The sequence below is a fragment of the Pongo abelii genome, chromosome 1, assembly GCF_028885655.2.
Source record: "Pongo abelii isolate AG06213 chromosome 1, NHGRI_mPonAbe1-v2.0_pri, whole genome shotgun sequence".
Taxonomy (NCBI): Eukaryota; Metazoa; Chordata; class Mammalia; order Primates; family Hominidae; genus Pongo; species Pongo abelii.
The window spans coordinates 173,841,552-173,860,894 of record NC_071985.2 but is presented as its reverse complement, the minus strand read 5'-3'; the positions used below and the strand labels follow the sequence as shown (position 1 = coordinate 173,860,894).

At 41.0% G+C, this 19,343-nt stretch overlaps 1 protein-coding gene and 1 long non-coding RNA gene across 24 annotated transcripts in view; one reads left to right on the top strand and one right to left on the bottom strand.

The window, feature by feature from the left end:
* Positions 1-16,259, bottom strand: part of LOC129050804 (uncharacterized) — a 29,898-nt gene extending 13,639 nt beyond the window's left edge. Inside the window, exons 1-5 of one of the 6 annotated variants that reach the window (XR_010135774.1) lie at positions 16,045-16,259; positions 15,547-15,786; positions 14,780-15,441; positions 13,002-13,060; positions 8,969-11,040 (exon numbers count right to left, since the gene is read on the bottom strand). This is a non-coding gene — a long non-coding RNA (uncharacterized LOC129050804). Of the gene's footprint in view, positions 1-8,968; positions 13,061-14,779; positions 15,787-16,044 lie in introns of those variants that run through there. The other 5 variants (XR_010135771.1, XR_010135772.1, XR_008514609.2 and 2 more) reach the window with 5 other exon arrangements.
* A 97-nt stretch (positions 16,260-16,356) lies between these two features.
* The window catches only part of FGGY (FGGY carbohydrate kinase domain containing), a 492,018-nt gene continuing 489,031 nt past the window's right edge, over positions 16,357-19,343 (top strand). For 8 of the 18 annotated variants that reach the window (XR_008514557.2, XR_008514537.2, XR_008514552.2 and 5 more), the window contains exon 1: positions 16,368-16,483. The gene's annotated coding sequence lies outside the window, so the exon portion shown is untranslated. Of the gene's footprint in view, positions 16,714-19,343 lie in introns of all 18 variants that reach the window. The other 10 variants (XM_054533856.2, XM_063712142.1, XM_063712141.1 and 7 more) reach the window with 7 other exon arrangements.

The following is a 19,343-nucleotide window of genomic DNA, read 5'->3' as shown; positions in this document are numbered from 1 at the left end:
GGGAATGTTCTGTCAAGCCACTGGTATCAATTCACAAAATTTGATGCTGATGCTATCTTTTTTGATTTTACTGTAAGATACCAGTGGAAGTTTTCCAGACAGCAACTGTAACTTGCATTTGTTTATCCAAAGGTCTATAGGTGGTTTGTTGATTAAAACATCAGTGGCTTTAGTTGTCTAGTCATTCTGTCCAAGAATTATAACCAAGTACTTGTAGGCAGGCAGTGACACTATAGCATTGGTAATTTGACATCATTGATTATAAGGTATGCCCTGATTTCAATTATGTTAAATGTTAAGTAAGAATGTGTATCTCAGTCCGGGTGCGGTGGCTCATGCCTGTAATCCCAGCACTTTGGGAGGCCGAGGTGGGTGGATCACCTGAGGTCAGGAGTTCGAGACCAGCCTGACCAACATGGTGAAACGCCGTCTCTACTAAAAATACAAAATTAGTCGGGCATGGTGGCACATGCTTATAATCCCAGCTACTCGGGAAGCTGAGACAGGAAAATTGCTTGAACCTGGGAGGCAGAGGTTGCAGGGAGCCAAGATCACACCATTGCACTCCAGCTTGGGCAATGAGCGAAACTCCATCTAAAAAAAAAAAAAAAATAATAATAATAATAATGTGTATCACAGAATACATGAAATATGGCTGTAGAAAAGTTCTGGGAATTAGATGTTTTCAGACCTTGTATTCTATATCTTGCTTTGTCACACTAGCTTATGACTTCAGAAAATTTTCAAATGTTTGAAGGTATAACCTTGTTGAATCCCCTCACTTCACAGATAAGAAAACTAAAGTGCAAAGAAATGTTGCAACTTAAATTATTCAAGGACACTCTGAGTAGGACAGGCTGACTTGTGTCCCTCTGTCCTGTTCATTCTGCTTCACTGTTTCCATGAAAAAAGGATTATTCCAGAAGAGTACGAAGTATTGGCAATTATGTGCACTCTATCTAAAAGCTCCACAATGTTCTCTAATCACTCACTATCTATTCTGGGCATCTCCAACTGCTTTAGTCTTTCTTGGCCTTTAAATCCCAAATCAAATGTCGCCTCTGTTGGGATGTGTTTTTTTTTTTTTTTTTTTTTTTTTCCAAGAGCCCTTCCCATTCTTTATCTCCCCAAGCAAGTAATTGCTCCAGGTTTTGTGGTTCCACAGCACTTAATTCCTATTACTCTCATAAAAATCACCACATTGTTAGATTTTAATTTGTTTCAAAATCTTTTTTAAAAACTTATCAAAAAATCTCAAACATATGCAAAGTAAACAGAATAGTTTAATTAACCTGTGTTCCCATCATACAACTTCAACTATAAACTTCCTGCCATTACTAATTCTTCTATACATCCCATCACTCTTTACCCCCAATAAAATTATTCATTTGATGTAAAATTTATATATAATGAAATGAACAATTACAAATGGATATGTTCATGCAACTCACAAACCCACCAATGTTTGAACATTTTCAATACTCCAGAAAGTTTTCTTATGTTCCTTCACAGTTTGGCTCACCCAACCTCTTCTACTCTCTCAAGGCAATTCTCAAATGACTTTTTTTCCACTATAAATTAGTTTAGATTGGATTAGACTTCACATAAATTATAAATTTAAATTAGTTTAGATTGGATTAAAACGTCACGTAAATGCAATCACATAGACATGTGCAAAGAATTTCATTGAGATGCTTGCCTAGAGGCACCCAGAACTGGCACTGTCCACAAAAAAAGGACCAAAGCAACAAATAGATAACCAGACTTCACACAGGACATCTAAAAGAGAACATTGGAATTCAGCAAGGAACTGAGAAAGACCCTCCGAGGCACAGAAACTTGAGATAGCAGCATAGAGAGGGAAGTGAAGCAGCTAGTCAGAAGCAACTCTGAGGCAAGAGAGACTCCTCATAGCCAGAAGAAGTAAGTGGGAGATCCCTAGCAGTCCACATTCCACCACATATGCCTGCAATTCTGAGTAAAGAAGAGTCTTCCAGCCCTCAGAGGTCATGAGCCTAGTATAGGAAGCTGCCTGGGGTCCACATGACTGCAGTCCCAAAGAAGAAATCAACACTGCACCCCCATCCTCTGGGGCCCAGGCTGCTGCAACATGGCATTATTTTGAGAACAAAGCCACCACAAGACTAAATCCTGCCCTGGGGCTCAATAGCTCTAGCACTTCCACATCCCTGGGGAACACTTTGACATCCCCCCGAGAGATACCCAGAAGGATGCAGCATCATGAAACCAGCTGCAATCAGCAGTGCAGATGTGACCTCGGCACCTGACTCCAGGCAGTACCCTACATCCCAGTGCAAAGGCAGTTCAGTACATCAGGGGGATTGCCCCAGGACATAAAGACCTGAAGTACACATTCCCCAGAATCTGAGCGGTATCTCTCCACTGACAGTGGCCCTGCACCCTACAGTGGCAGGGCTGCTGCGTGCCTGCATGTGCCATCCAGAGACCCAAAGACCAGACTGCCCAGGGCCCACTGCACTGTCCAGGACTTAAAGACCAGCCCACCTGGGGCCTAATGCCACCACCTGTGAACCTGCCCCCTTCAGGGGCAGGGAGACCACATACCCATGTGTGTCCCTGAGAAACACAAAGCTCAGACTGCCTAGTGTCCCTGTCCCCAGCAAAAATGCTTCACAGCCTTCACAAACAACCACAGCCTAAGCCAGTAAGAAGCTCATAGGTACCACTGACATTTATTATAGATGAAAAAATCATGCAAAGACTATACTGCACCCCCCCAGATCCAAAGCCAAAGTACTCTACTCAACTGATACTATAGATACATCCACAGGAAAAAAATCATCCCCTACAAAAGGTACTCCATAAAATTGGAAGAAGCAACTGTTACATCAGATGTATAGATATCAATGTACGGATATAAGAAACATAGAAAAACAAGGAAACATGATACTTCCAAAGGAACACAGTAATTCCCCAGGAGCAGACCCAAAGAAAGGAAAATCTATGCAATTCCTGAAAAGAAATGGAAACTAATGATCTTAAGAAAATTCAGTGAGATACAAGAGAACACAGATAGATAATACAAAGCAATAATAAAACCAATTTATGACCCAAATGAGAAATACAACAGAGACAAATATCATAAAAAGGAACCAAACAGAAATCTTGGAACTGAATAATTAAATGAATAAAATAAAGAATATAATTGGGAGTTTCAACAATAGATTAGATCAAAAAGAATAATTTCTGAACCCAAAGACAGGTTTTTGAAATAACTCAGTCAGACAAAAAGAAAAAGACAAAAGAATAAAAGCAAATGAAAAACACCTATATAACATATGGAATATCATTAAGTAAACAAATATTCAAACTTTGAGAGTTCCAGAAGAAGAAGAAGAGATGGGAAAAGAGAAGAGATCTTAGTCATAGTCATAAATTCTTTGCTCAACCAATGTCCAGAAGAGTTTTCCCTAGGTTCTCGTCTAGTATTTTTAAAGTTTTGTGTCTTACATCAAAGTATTTAATCCATCTTGAGTTGATTTTTGTATATGCTGAGAGATAGGGGTTCAGTTTCATTCTTCTGCGTATAGCAATCCAATTTCTCCAGCACCATTTATTGAAAAGGGTATCCTTTCCCCAATATAGGCGCGTCTCAGCATTCTTTGTCAAAGATCAGTTGGCTGTAAATACGTAACTTACTGCTAGGTTCTCTATTCTATCCCATTGAACAACTTGTCTATTTTTATACCATTACTATTCTGTTTTAGTTACCGTTGCCTTGTAATATAACTTAAAGTTAGGTAATGTAATGCCTCCAGCTTTGTTCTTTTTCCTTAGGATTGCTCTGATTATTCAGGCTGTTTTTGGTTCAACAAGTTTTTTAAAACCAAATCATATCAGTGAAATAAAACTAGAATAAAATAAAACTGGACATCAATAATAAGAAAAACTTTGGAAACTGTACAAATATAAAACAATTAAAAATATTCTTCTGAACCACTAATAGGTCTATGAAGAAATTAAGAAGTAAATTAAGAAATGTCTTAAAACCAGTGAAAACAGAAACACAACATAATGAAGTCTATGGGATACAATAAGCATTATTAAGAGGGAATTTTACAGCGATAAATTCCTACAACAAAAGAGTAGAAATTTCAAATAAACAACCTAATGTGCACTTCAAGGAACTAAAAAAGCAAAAACAAAGCAAACATAAAATTAGTAAAAGAAAAGAAATAATAAAGATCAGAGAAGAACTAAATAAAAGAAAAAAAAGACCAACAAAATGAAAAATCAGTTTTTGAAAAGATAAATAAGATTGACAAACTATTAGCTAAATTAAGAACAAAAGACAAAAGATCCAAATAATAAAATTTCAAATAAAAAGGGAGAGAATATAGCTGATACCACAGAAATACAATGTACCATTAGAAACTGTTATGAACAACTATATGCCAACAAATTGGAAAACCTCGGGGATAAAATTCCGGGACACATATAACCTACAAAGAGTGAACCAAGAAGAAATAAAAAACCTAAACAGACCAGTAATGAGTAACAAGATTGAATCAGTAATAAAACATCTACCAACCAACAAAGAAAAACTGAGGACCAGATGGCTTTACTGCTGAATTCTCCTGAACTTTTTTTCTTTTTATTATTATTATTATTATTATTATTATTATTATACTTTAGGCTCTATGGTACATGTGCACAACGTGCAGGTAAGTTACATATGTATACATGTGCCATGCTGGTGCGCTGCACCCACCAACTCGTCATCTAGCATTAGGTATATCTCCCAATGCTATCCCTCCCCCCTCCCCCCACCCCACAACAGGCCCCGAAGTGTGATGTTCCCCTTCCTGTGTCCATGTGTTCTCATTGTTCAATTCCCACCTATGAGTGAGAATATGTGGTGTTTGGTTTTTTGTTCTTGCGATAGTTTACTGAGAATGATGATTTCCAATTTCATCCATGTCCCTACAAAGGACATGAACTCATCATTTTTTATGGCTGCATAGTATTCCATGGTGTATATGTGCCACATTTTCTTAATCCAGTCTATCATTGTTGGACATTTGGCTTGGTTCCAAGTCTTTGCTATGGTGAATAATGTGGCAATAAACATACGTGTGCATGTGTCTTTATAGCAGCATGATTTATAGTCCTTTGGGTATATACCCAGTAATGGGATGGCTGGGTCATATGGAATTTCTAGTTCTAGATCCCTGAGGAATTGCCACACTGACTTCCACAAGGGTTGAACTAGTTTACAGTCCCACCAACAGTGTAAAAGTGTTCCTATTTCTCCACATCCTCTCCAGCGCTTGTTGTTTCCTGACTTTTTAATGATTGCCATTCTAACTGGTGTGAGATGGTATCTCATTGTGGTTTTGATTTGCATTTCTCTGATGGCCAGTGATGGTGAGCATTTTTTCATGTGTTTTTTGGCTGCATAAATGTCTTCTTTTGAGAAGTGTCTGGATCCCTTCCTTACACCTTATACAAATATCAATTCAAGATGGATTAAAGACTTAAATGTTAGACCTAAAACCATAAAAACCCTAGAAGAAAACCTAGGCATTACCATTCAGGACATAGGCATGGGCAAGGACTTCATGTCTAAAACACCAAAAGCAATGGCAACAAAAGCCAAAATTGACAAATGGGATCTAATTAAACTAAAGAGCTTCTGCACAGCAAAGGAAATTACCATCAGAGTGAACAGGCAACCTACAAAATGGGAGAAAATTTTTGCAACCTACTCATCTGACAAAGGGCTAATATCCAGAATCTACAGTGAACTCCAACAAATTTACAAGAAAAAAACAAACAACCCCATCAAAAAGTGGGCGAAGGACATGAACAGACACTTTTTTTTTTTTTTTTTTTTGCTGATTGCCTAGGCTAGAGTGCGATGGTGCAATCATAGCTCACTGTAACCTCAAACTGCTGGGCTCAAGCAATCCTTTTGCCTTAGCCTCTCAACAGGTGCATGCCACCATGCCCAAGCTAAACATTTTAAAAATATTTTTGTAGAGATAGCATCTCACTAAGTTGCTTAGGCTGGTCTCGAGCTCCTAGCTTCAAGCAATGCTACTGCCTCAGCTTCCCAAAGCACTGCGATCACAAGTGTGAGCCACTGCACCTGACCCCACACTTTTAAAGGACTAACACCTTCTTTAAAAGGTATCATTGTGAAAAGCCAGTACTACCCTGATTCCAAAAGTAGACAAAGACACAACAAAAAACTTACAGGCCAATATTCCTGATGAATATAGTTGCAAAAATTCTCAACAAAATACTAGCAAACCGAATCCAACAGCACACCAAAAAGATTATAGACCATGATCAAGTGAAATTTATCTCAGGGATGCAAGGATTTTTCAACAGACACAAATCAATAAATGTGATATATCACATCAGCTGAATGAAGGACAAAAATCATATAAACATCTCAATAGATACAAAAAGCATTTGGTAAAATTCAACATCTCTTTATGATAAAAATTCTCAACTATTAATAGGTGAAGAAGGAACATATTTTATCACAAAAAAAGTTTATGCTAAAAAATAAACCACACAGCTAACATTATATTGAATAGGGAAAAGCTGAAATCTTTTTTTCTAAGAACCGTGACAAGACAAGGACGCCCACCTTCACCACTGTTATTTAACATAGTACTTGATGTACTAGTCAGAGCCATTAGGCAAGATAAAGAGATAAAGAGCATCTCAATTAGAAAAGAGAAAGCCAAATTGCTCCTGTGTGCAGATGACATGATCTTACATACAGAAAAACCTTAACACTTCACTAAAATACTATTAGAACTGATAAATGAATTCAGTAAAGTGGCAGGATACACAATCAACACACAAAAATCAATAGTATTTCTAAACACCAATGATAAACTGCCTGAAAAAGAAATTGAGAAAGTGACCTCATTTATAACAGCTATGAAGAAATAAAATACTTAGGTATAAATTTAATCAAGGAGGTGAAATACTTAGGAATAAATTTAACCAAGAACATGAAAGACTTACAATAAAAATTATGAAACACTGATGAAAAAATTTGAAGACACAGAAAAAATGAAAAGATATTCCATGTTCATGGATTAAAAGAATTAATACTGTTAAAATGGCCATACTACCGAATGTAATTTACAGAATCAGTACAATTCTTATCAAAAGACCAATGACATTCTTCACAGAAATAGAAAAAGCAATCCTAAAATTTGTATGGAAACACAAAAGACTGAATAGCCAAAGTAATACTGAGCAAAAAGAACAAAGCTGAAGGCATCACACTATCTGACTTCAAAATATCCTGCAAAGATATAGTGACCAACACAATATTGCATTGGTATAAAAACTGACACATAGACCAATGGAACAAAATAGAGAACCCAGAAATAAATTCATGTATTTACAGCCAACTGATTTTCAACAAAGGCACCAAGAACATTCACTGGGGAAAGAACACCATCTTCAATAAATGATTTTGAGTAAACTGGATATCCACATGTAGAAGAATGAAACTAGACCCCTATCTTATGTCATATACAAAAATAAACTCAAATGAATTAAAGACTTAAATGTACCAGCAATATATAAGAAGTTGTTACTCCACATTTTTTCCTGTATTTGTTGTTGTCAGTCTCTTTAATTTTAGCCATTCTAGACATTATGTAGTGATATCTCATTGTGGTTTTTATTTGCATTTCTCTGACAAGTAATGATATTGAAACGTTTTTCATGGGTTTATTGGTCATTCATGTATTTTCTTTTGTGAAGTTTTTGTTCAAACCTTTTGCCCATTTTTATAATTGGATGTTTGTCTTTTTATTATTGAATTATAGACATTCTTTATATGTTTTGGATTAACATCATTGGCAGATATATGTTTTGTGAATATTTCTTCCCACTCTGGCTTACCTATTTATTTTATTATCAGTGTCTTTGATAAAGTTTATCTTATCAAACTTTTATTTTCTGGTTGTTTTTTTCTGTCTTGTACAATTTGCTTACATCACTAGTCTTTGGGCTCCTATAGTGAATGAGTAAGAATATTTTTTTCTTGTGCCCTTAGCCCCAGCATAGAGCCTGACTTATAGATGGCCCATAAGTGTAGTATTAAGTTTGTTGGGAGCACAAGAGGAGGAAATATGTTTCCTTTTTTTTGCCTAGTATCTTTTTAGGGAATTATCTCCCCTCACCATTCAGTCCTTCTGGTTAAGATAAGGCTTATCTCATTCCAACCCATCCTTAAGGGTGGGCACTTGATCCAAACTAGGCCAATTGAAGTCTTGCTCTGCACTCTTGTAAGAAATATGAGTGTAGAGGTATCATCACCCTCCTCCTGCCAAGATTTGGAAGGACATTGTGATGGTAAAGCAATTGCTTGCCATCTTTGCTATCGCCCAAATAATCCTACTTGAGTATGAAGTCAACACAGAAGTTAAGAGATGGAAAATGGAGAAAAAATGATCCTTGAAGACATAATTGGAATCCCTGGATTCAACTTTTCCTGAATTTCACTTCCCTTTGAAATGCTCAATTATATAAATCAAAGCTTTTTGGTTTATGTATTTGTTTAAGCAAATTTGAGTTATAATTTTATTTCTTGCAACCCAAAAAGTCCTGTCTAGTATATTTCCTAATAATCTTTCCGTTAATTAACATCTAATTCTCCAAATCTCTAGAGGATTTTTTGGAGATGAAGGAGATGGGGTGGAAAGCAATATTTGTAATTATCTGAGAGTGTGTGATCAATAAAACAGGAGTCCTGGCTTCATACATTACGTAACATTGTTAAAAATCATAAAATTTTAAATCATGATATAAATTTAAAACAAAACTAATTATAATGTTCAGATCATGGAGAGACCTGCTACTATTATGTCCGAACATACTCCTCACTGTCATTTTATTTCTATATATTGTCATCAAGTATCTGATTGATTAATGAAAGAAACATGAATCCTTGAAACAAGCAAATTCATTTTCTCTTTTAATAGTAGAACACAAGCTAGATGAAATCTTTTTTTACAGACTCTGTCATATAAAACTGACAAAAGTAAAGTTGTTCTGGTTAAAGATGTATGTGTGTATATATATATCTGTGTATGTGCATATGTTTGTACGTGTGTACATATGTATCTATGTGGTCTGAGTGCCTATGTGTATGTCTACATACGATTGTGTATGTTTATACATGTGTGGTATAAAGTGAATGAGACTGTGTGTATATTTACATATATGTGTGTATGAGTGTGTGTCTATATCTCTATGTGACTGTATTTGCGTCTGTGTCTATATCTCTATGTGCTACATTGTGGCTTAATTTGCATTTGTGTGTCTGTGTGTTTGTGTGTGTGTGTAGTGTAAGTATGGGTTTGTGCCTGTGTTTGTGTCTGTGTGCTCTGTGTTTGTGTCTACACGTGCCTTTGTGCAAACATGTATGTGCCTGTGTTGTATGTGTATGCCCGTAGGTATATTTGTGTAGCTGTATGTGTGCATGTGTCGATGTGTCTGTGGTTGATGATAGGGAGAAGGGTAAAGCTACACTATCCTATTCTGTACTTGGTGCAAATTAGGAAAAGTTGCCCTCTCTGGTAGGACAGAGCAGCCTCAGAGGCACAGGGATTGGCCAGCAGAGTGGGGACTGGGTTTCAGTCCCCATTGGCCCCCTCATCTGGTATCTTAGAGCAGAGAGCAACTTGGTGAGAATGAGGGGTATTTTGGAAGACCTGAAGTCCATTCAGTCTCTCCTTTGTTGTGCAGGCACCTTCCCATAGAACTCAGTCTGAAAACCGATATTCTCTAATTGTCCCAAAATGACACAATTCCAGAGGCATTCATGGCAGAGTTCCTCTACCTGAAGTCCAGGCACTGCAGAGCCTCCAGGGGGCTGCTTCTTTGACCCAGCCTCAGGCCTTCAGCATGCCTTCCCGCAGGTAGACCTTCTCTCACCTCCCTTTTTGGAAAGCTCAAGCCAGAGAGTCCTGCCTTAGTATCCTATGGCCTTAGGCTCGCTTCTGCCACCTGTTGCCTTGTTGTGGAAAACACGTGTTGAGGTTTAGGGTTGCATATTGCCATGGCTCATTACATGGTTTGCAGTTTGTAAAAAATGACTCATGACTAAGAGGCTGTGGGATTGTGATCGGGTGGCGTTAGTGGAGAAAGATATGGATGGTGTGGGACTAGTTTAGATGGAGAGTGAGGTCTTGGAACCGGGAGTGGTTGAGCAGTTCAAATGTGGAAGAGAAAACTGGTGCTGCACGTTGGTTCTAGCGGGATCATTAGGACTTAGATTCCTTTGAAGCCTTCATATCCAATATGAGCTGCCCACTTCAGCTTCTCAGCAGAAACTCCCTCTTCAGCAGTCTGACTTGTAGTGTCTTGTGATAGATGACCTTGGGCAAGTTGCTCAACCTTTGTAAGCCTCTGTTTCTTCAGTAATAGCCCCTATTTACTCATGTGGGTGGTTAGAAGGAATAATGACATAGTCTATGTGATGATCTGGGAGCACAGGGCTCAGTGAATATTGTTGCAGCCTTTTCTCCCCTTTCGCTATACCCTCTTCTTCCACCTCTGGATGCCCATAGCACTTCATCTGCCGGTAGTACAGCATCCAGCTCTGGCCTAGCACTTGGCGAGTGCTCAGTAGTCAGTAGATATTTGTTGAGTGAAGAGTTAAAAGAAGTCAGGCAGGCAAATGGAGGGAAAATAGTAAGTAGCAGGCAAGTAATAAAGTAAGTTGAAACATTTTCCCACCTTTGGAAATGAACTAATAGCATCTTTTGATATGAAAGTTGAACAAACAATGACTTTGTATCTGTAAAATGTAGCTGTAGGTGATGGTCAGGGTGGGGAGCTCAGTAGGCACTTCTGATTACTGGTTTCCTGTTTGCGATCATCTGCCAGGTCTACAGTGGACCATTTCAGTTTTCCCTTTGATATGATGGGGCGAATTGGGAAGAGAGAGAGTGTGTGTATGTAATGACACCTGTTCCTGCCAGAGGGTCAAGTTTTAGAGAGGCTTAAAGGAATCTAAATGGTGAAAGAAAGAAAGGAAGAAAGATAGGAGAAAACAAATCTGATTAGTAATGAGAGATGCAGTAGGCAGGTAAGGGCTGTCATCACCATAATTATATACCAGGTATTAATCACCTGCTATTATACAGCCCTATGCTAGTTGCGGAGATTGTGAAGTAGAATTCCAGGTTTTTGCCCTCGAGAGGCTTCCAATCTAGAAAATGGAATTGGTTAGAAGGGGTATCAAACATTATCTGTCTGTTGAGTACTGTGACAAATGCTTAAAGGTATTTTGTAAGATATAATCATTCTCCAAGGAGAATCTAAGGTTCAGAGAGATTAAGAAACTTTCTTCAGCTCATCCATCAAACAGTCTGTAGAACTGGGATAATGCCCAAGTCTGTCTGGCTCTAATGGCATTGTACTGTCTGTAGGCCTCTGACTAAGGGCATCAGGGCAAGCATGTGAAAAAAAGAATTAACTTGACAAGCTATCCTAGGTTCAAGGCCATGTAAGTAATATTTGATGATTGTTGCAGGAATCCTACAAGAAAAGAGATTTATTGAGATAGAAGGAGGTACCTTACAGAGGAGGTACATCCTCAACTAGATACTGAGGGCAGAATATGAATCCAATAAGAATGAAGGGAGAGGCATTTTAGGTGGAAGTAGGCATGGTATGTGCAAAGGTGGGAAGTGGGAAAATTTTCACCTTCTGGGTTTCTGTTATGCAGCATGGAGTACCAGAGAGAGCACAACCTGCTCCAAACTTACTAGTAGTGCTTCCCTAGCCCAGTCACCCAATTTCCATAAACCTCGGTTTCCCTATCTGTACAATAGTTGTAATAGGCACTTCATTGAGTTGTTGAGACCACAGACAATGTGCATAATGTTATCTGCCTCTTCAAAATCACCACTCTAAATTAAACTTCAATCAAAATCAGCTTCCCTCTCTTACAGTTTTCTGTTTTCCTTTCTACTTGCACTTGAATCAACTACATATTTGTGTGTTTATTTCTTTAATGTCTGCTTCCTGACTGTAAGTTTCATGAGGACAAGGAAAATGTCTGTTCATCTCAACACTATCTCTTTAATGCCTAGAACAATACTCAATAAATCTTTGTTGAATGAATGCATAAATGTAGGAATGAATAAGTGAATAATAAGATCTATTTCTGTGCTATGATTCTAAGAATCTTAGGGAAAATATCTCTTTTCTCTGGTAATGGGCAGGTTGCTAATGCAGGAAAAGCTTTCATAGAATGCAGTTAGAACATTACAGGGCCTCCACAGGTTACCAGAGAAGCACCATGTCTCCTCTCTGTCTACTATATGGAACCATCTCTGAGCAGGAAGGAAATTACACAAACTTTCAGCTCAGCTGGTTCCAGAGTTTCACAACCCAGCTCTGTCTTGCTTACATCTGACGTGCTACTTCACTGGTGTGACCTCCAGTGTGCTTAGTGGATAATGACACTGCATAATCCCCATGCTGCCCCACAATGACCCTGAGTGATGTCTAGACTTTCCAGTAATCGAGTCTTATAATTCAATGCAATGCAATAACCTTTTATGTATTGTTGGGGAGGAGAATAGGGAATATATAGATGCACTGATAATTACTAGGCATTTGATATATGGCCTGTGATAAGAGATAAGGGCAGGAAACTAAAGGGTACAGAGGAAGCTATGTGGCCCAGCCTGATGTGAAACAATGGATGTATGGTTGGATAACATTTAAATATTTTCAAAGTGTGATTATATATTTCATCCCTTCTTGGTCTCCCTGTAGTCACGGGGAAGTATAGATAGCATTTGCATTATTTGTTCTTACTATATATAGAGAGAAATTGAGGCAAATGGGGGTGGTCCGGGACATAGATCTGGTTTCAGTGGCTGTCTTAGTCTGTTCTGTGCTGCTATAACAGAATGCCAGAGGCTGGGTAACTTATAAAGAAAAAAAAATTTATTTCTCACCGTTCTAAAGGCTGGGAAGTCCAATATCAAGTTGCTGGCATCTGAGGAGTGTCTTCTTCCTTTGTCATCCCATGGCAGAAGGTGAGAGGGTGAGAAACAGGGGTTGGGAAATCAAACTTGCCCTTTTATAATAAACTCATTCCTGTGACAATGGTATTAATCCATTCATGAGGGTGAAGCCTGCATGGCCTAACCACCTCTCATTAGGCCTCACCTCCCAACACTATTGCATTGGGGATTAAGTTTCCAATACATGCTTTCTTGGGGACACATTCAAATCATAGCAATGGCAGATATGAACTCATGGCCGTCAGTTTAGGGATCTTCTGAACCACACTGTCATTCGCCCTTATGTTGGACAGCAGTATGAGCATGATTGCAATTTCACAATGTCACAGAAGGTGGGGGACCTTCTATAATATGTCCCCTATGCACTTTTGTGATGGAACAACAGAATACAATAAATTAGTGATACAGAAGTGCTGGGAAGTGAAGGGTGTGGTCCCTTTAAATGATAGGGAATGGGGCAGGGACATGCATATGTGTGCCCAAGGACCTAGGTGAGGACAGGCATATTTTTGTTTTCCTGCCCAAATATTGCATTTCCCAAGACAACCCTGGCCTGCCACACCCCCATCCTGTGCTATAAAAACCATGAGACCCTAGCAGGTGGACACACAGGCGGCTGGACGTCGACAGGAGCACATCAGCGGAGGAACACACGGGCAGCTGGACGTTGAGAGGAACACACTTACACCAGCAGGCCACCAACCGGCAGAATGACACGGAGTTTGGCTGGGGCAGTGGGAGGAGAGCCTGGGCCGCCAAGCGGCCCGACACCAGAGGAAAACCATCTCCCTTTTGGCTCCTCTACCTGCTGAGAGCTACTTTCACTCCATAAAACCTTGCAATCATTCTCCAAGCCCACGTATGATCCAATTCTTCTGGTACACCAAGGCAAGAACCCCGAGATACAGAAAGCCCTCTGTCCTTGCAATAAGGCAGGGGTTTAATTGAGCTGGCTAACACAAGTCACCCACGGATGGCTAAACTAAAAGAGCACCCTGCTACATGTGCCTACTGGGGCTTTGGCTGTAAACATCACCCCTAGACACTGCTGTGGGGTCAGAGCTTCACAGCCTGCCTGTCTGTATGTTTCCCTAGAGGTTTGTGCAGTGGGGACTGAAGAAGTGAGTCACACCCACATCGCATGCCCTGTGAAGGGGACAAGGGAACTTCTCCCGTTTCATTAGGAGTTGGCAAACTAAGGCTCATGGGCCACATTTTCCACTGCCTGCTTGTGTAAGTAAAGTTTTATTGAAACATAGTCATACCTACTCATTTACTATTGTCTATGGCTGCTTTTACATTACAAAGTTGAGCAGTTGCAACAGAGACTGTATTGCTCACAAAGTCTAAAATATTTATTATCAATCCTTTACAGAAAAAGTGTGTCACTCCCTGGAATAAATGAATCAAATGGAAGTAAATGGAAAAAAAAAAGGATTCATTCATTCATAATAGGCAGTGTATCATAACTGAAAAAGATAGTGCAAATTGGTTTCAGACAAACCCAGGTAAGAATCTCACCTTTGCCACTTGGCTGGAAAACTCTGAACAAATTATTTTTACTCTTTGGGCCTGTTTCTGCATCTATCACCTTATAAGGTTGCTGTCTGAGAATTCTATTATACAATGTAATGTATCTGTTAGAGTGTAATATATCTGTTATTAGGTTTGACCTCATACAATAGAAACATAAAATAAAAGTGTCTTACACAGGACAGCAGTTTTTTTCTTTCATGTGGCGGTCTGGAGGGCAGTGGGTATTGATTGGTTCAGTGCCTCCTGCATTAGGAATCCACGCCACTTTCACTTTGTTGCTTTGCTGTGTGTGGGTTTCATTCCTGAGGTCCTTTCATGGTTCAACATGGCTGCTGGAGCAAATAAAAAATCAAATACACAAAAGCCTAGAGAAAGAGCCATCCACAGAGGCCAGGCAACAAATCCACTTATTCAAGTCTAGCCAAGATGAGACCCCTTTGCCACAGTGCATGAAACCAGCATATTCCACTTATTCCATTCTTAGGGTACATTGAAGCAGATCTGGAAGCAATGTCTTCTGTGTATTAAGCATCTAACACTTTACAAAGCATTCTCATATGTCTTACCACATTTGTTCTTCATAATGTTCTGAAAAGGTAAGATGAATAGATCTTAATATCATTATTCCTATTGAACACTTGATTCACACAGCTGCTAAGTAACAGATTCCAACGAGTCTATAGCTAGGTCTTTGGGTATGTTGCTGGTAATGAAAAGGTGAACAATCATGGTGGAGAAGAAAGAAAATGAGCCAAACCAGGATCCCTGGTAGAGTTGCAGTGCAAAGACTGGGGCTAATTGTGTGGCCTCAGCCTCACTGGGCTGTTCTCCTCACCTGTAAGACCAAGATAAGAGCACTTATTTACTTCGGGGTTGTTGTGAAGATAGCAGACAATCTTAGTGCACCTGCCACGTAAGATCAGTTCAGTGAAATTATTACCTTTCACGGGTGTGTCTTTGGAAAATAACTTCCCTTTCCTGGATCTGTTTCCTTTTCTAGGAAAACAACATGTTTGGACTCAGCGACTGCTAAACTGTCTCCCAAACCTCGAACTCCCTCAGCCTGGGATCCTGCCTTTTATGAAAATAGTTCGGATTGGAGCTCAGGTTGGAATTCTTGCTTTAGTTGCTTGCTAGCTGTGTGTCCCAGTAAAAGCTAGAAATTTCGGATTCCCCACATCTGTAGAATAGGGATACATAACATGCAGCTTATTAGAAAGGGAAGGCATGTGAGAATTAAATGAGGTCGGTGTCTAGTATCCACTAAATTGTAAAAACTTCTCAAAGGCAGGGACCCATCTGTTTTGTAGATTTACAGAATGTCATACGTTGAAGTAAGGGGTTCGCCACGGGATTAGAAAATTTTTGTAAAGAGTAAGGAACGAGACACAAGGTAAGCATTCAAGAATTGTAACCATGCAATATTCTTATTTCTTACAGTCGCCTACAACAGTCCTGGTGTTTAGTAAACGGTCTGACACACCCATCCGGGGCTGCGGAGAGTCCGCCTGGGTGAGCTCCGCAAGGTGAGTCCCCAGAGCCGGGAACTCGCCGCCTGAGCAGACACAGCGTAGCGGATCTTGGGTCCGCGCTCCTCCCGCCTTGCCCAGCCCTGCCCGCGGTTGCCTAGGCCCCAGGGAACGCTGCAGCCGCGGGGTGGGCGGCGACGGCCAATCCCACGCCCGTTTCAAAGGGCCAATCAGGCCGCGCTTTACAGGGGCCGCGCTTTACAGGGGCAGCGCCGGCGGGGGCGGGGTCGCGCGCGAGGCGGGGCTGTAGCCGCCCCCGGGACCGCCCTGCTCAGGCGCCGTGGGGCTCGGCGCGGCTACGTGCAGAATCCGTCTAGCTAAAATGTAATTTCAGATTGGACAAGTACTGTAAGTGACCCTCCTCTCAGTCCCACGTGGGCGCTGGGGGCTTTTGCTGGTGCGCAGGCTCTTAGCGCGCACGCCCAGAAAGAGGCTTCTCCAACCCGACCCGGCCCTTCCTTCCCCTTTGCCGCAGTGGTTGCCTCCTCCTCCCCTTCCTCCTCCTCTGGCTGCTTAGTCTCACACCCGCCGGGCCGTTGCTCCCGAGACGTTGTTGAGTTCCCTGTGTCCTCTTCTGGGTGAGGCGTCCGGCCACTCAAGGGAAGGGAAGGGAAAGGTCGGCCTTGACTGCATCCCCAAGGCTGCCCTTTAGGTGTCTGGAACCCGTACTGTTTCCTCTCCGATCAGTGCCCACTTAACTATATTGAGTACTCTTTCTCTCCTCCCCTTACCCTTGTAGGACATTTTCCTGGCATTTGAGGAGCCTTTAATTCACGTCTGGCTACCGAAGGCATTTTTAGGCTAGTGTTGCTTGTAGCTTTAAACGCTTCCAGCACTTGTGATAATGTGTGAGGCACAGCTGAGTTTAGATGAGATAATGCTGTTTGGTTACAGTTATCCTGAGTAGAAAGGCCTAGGGGTATCTTTCCATTTTTTTAGCCGTTTCCTTTTTATTTAAAGATTGACAAGGGGCCGGGCGCAGTGGCTCACGCCTGTGGATCACGAGATCAGGAGATCGAGACCGTCCAGGCTAACACGGTGAAACCCCCGTCTCTACTAAAAATACAAAAAATTAGCCGGGCGTGGTGGCGGGCGCCTGTAGTCCTAGCTACTCGGGAGGCTGAGGAAGGAGAATAGCGTGAACCCAGGAGGCGGAGCTTGCAGTGAGCTGAGATCGCGCCACTGCACTCCAGCCTGGGGGACAGAGCGTCTCAAAAAAAAAAAAAAAAAAAAAAAAAAATTGACAAGGTGCAAAATGGTGAATTTCCCTCATCATGGGCTGTTTTCCACTAAAGCACTCTGTGTCTTAACACGAATTTTTTCCCTGGAGAGTCAGTCGTGACATGACCAAAGTCTGAAAAGCAGTTAATCCTTAGGTTAAATTTTAAAGTATGAGACCAGGACGGGTGAGGTGCTTATTCTTTTGACTTGTAAATCAGAATGAAAGAAGGGAAAGTCTTTTATTCTGTGGCTGTTATTTAAATGGTAGAGTTTTGCTTTGTATACTTTTTGCTTGCTTTTCCTCTTTTTTTCTATGATCCACCACGTGTATGTCCTGATTTTTTTCCTTTTTAACTTGCTTGCTGGATTTTCCAGCCAGATGACTGCCGCTTGGTCTTCTGGGAGTCTCCTGTTAATGGGGCCCTCATGCTTGGCTCTTGACCTGGTGGCCACTGGCCTGGCTCTTGGAGGACCTCCTAGTGGGAGGCCCAGAGCACTGTTATTAAGGATGATTGGGGGAACAGATCAGAGGGGGTCAGCTGGGCCTGGAGATCAATTTTGAGGGGGAGGGAGGTTGGGAGCCTGCCTGGCTGGATTTGGAAGCCAAAACATGTGTGCTGGGAGAAGGGCATAACCCCAGAGGGTGGAGAGCCATGTCTTTCTGGATAAAATTAAGAAGTTTACTGGGAGGAGGCTGGGCCTTCCAGGCTGTGTTAGTTTTTGCTGTTGGCCTTGTCTTTTCCTGGAATTTGGTTTCCTTTTCCTAACCTTTCACTTATTAGTTTAAATAGTTCCCTTTACCTAACCTTTCACTTATTGATTTAAATAGTTTAAATCACAGTCAATTACCAGCTGGTTTTTAAAACAATTTGAGGTAATGAATCTTGCCCTTAATCTCCTAGCCAGAGTGAAACCCCCTACCCCCACCCCCAGGGGGATTTGAAATGATTATTTTACCAGAACGTGCTACAGAGATCACTTACCTTCTCACCCGCCCACCTGGGACATAGAATCAACCCAGGTGGTGTAAGAGATCATCCAAATCAGTTCTTCATGTATTCATTTGTTCACTCATCTTGTCCACATACTTTGGGCCCAGAACTGTGGTAGTCTCTGGGAAAGTGCAGATGAGTAAGACTTGGTCTCTGCTTTCAAGCTTTCATCCAGTTTGCTTCAATCCACCTTGATGAGGGGGATTATATGATAGTGAGATGAGTACATTAAAAAGGTATGCCGAAGACTCCCAGGAGTTGAGAGAAGGGCAAATGGCTCAACATGGGGAAGCCATTTGGGGAGGACTTCCCGGAAGGGAATACTGGAGCCGAGTTCCAAAGCCTAAGTATGAGTGGGCTGGAGAAAGGGTGAGGGATTATATGAACCGGGAACAGCATGTGCAGAACTACACAAGCATGGCACATGGTTGATTAGGATGGCTGTGCCGGAAAGGCTAAGTTGGAAAATCACCTGACAGGAGGCTGGGGAGGGTGAAGGCCAGGTCAGGAAGGCTCTGGTGAATCATCTTAGGGGGGTTCGAAATATATCTCCAGGGCAAACAGTGATACATACTCTGAGGTTTATGTTATAGAAAATTAATTCTGGCTGCAGTTTGGAGAATGAATTGGATTGGCGAAGCCTGGAGAGAGGTAATTGTAGTGATATAGGTGAGAGACGTGTTAGGGTAATAGTTATGGGAATGGTGAGAGATTAGGAAAATATAATGGTTAGGAATGTTATAAAGTTTCGGTGCCACAAAAGAAATAGCACTTGAATATCAAATTTTCTTTTTTTCTTCTCAGCAAGGCCATTTACTTCTATAGAAGGGTGCGCCCTCACAGATGGCGCAATGGTGAGCGCACACCTGGACAAGGGAGAGGAAGGGGGGTCTTATTCCTGACGCACGTGGCCCCTGCTGCTGTGTCGTTCCCCTATTGGCTAGGGTTAGACTGCACAGGCTAAACTAATTCCAATTGGCTAATTTAAAGAGAGT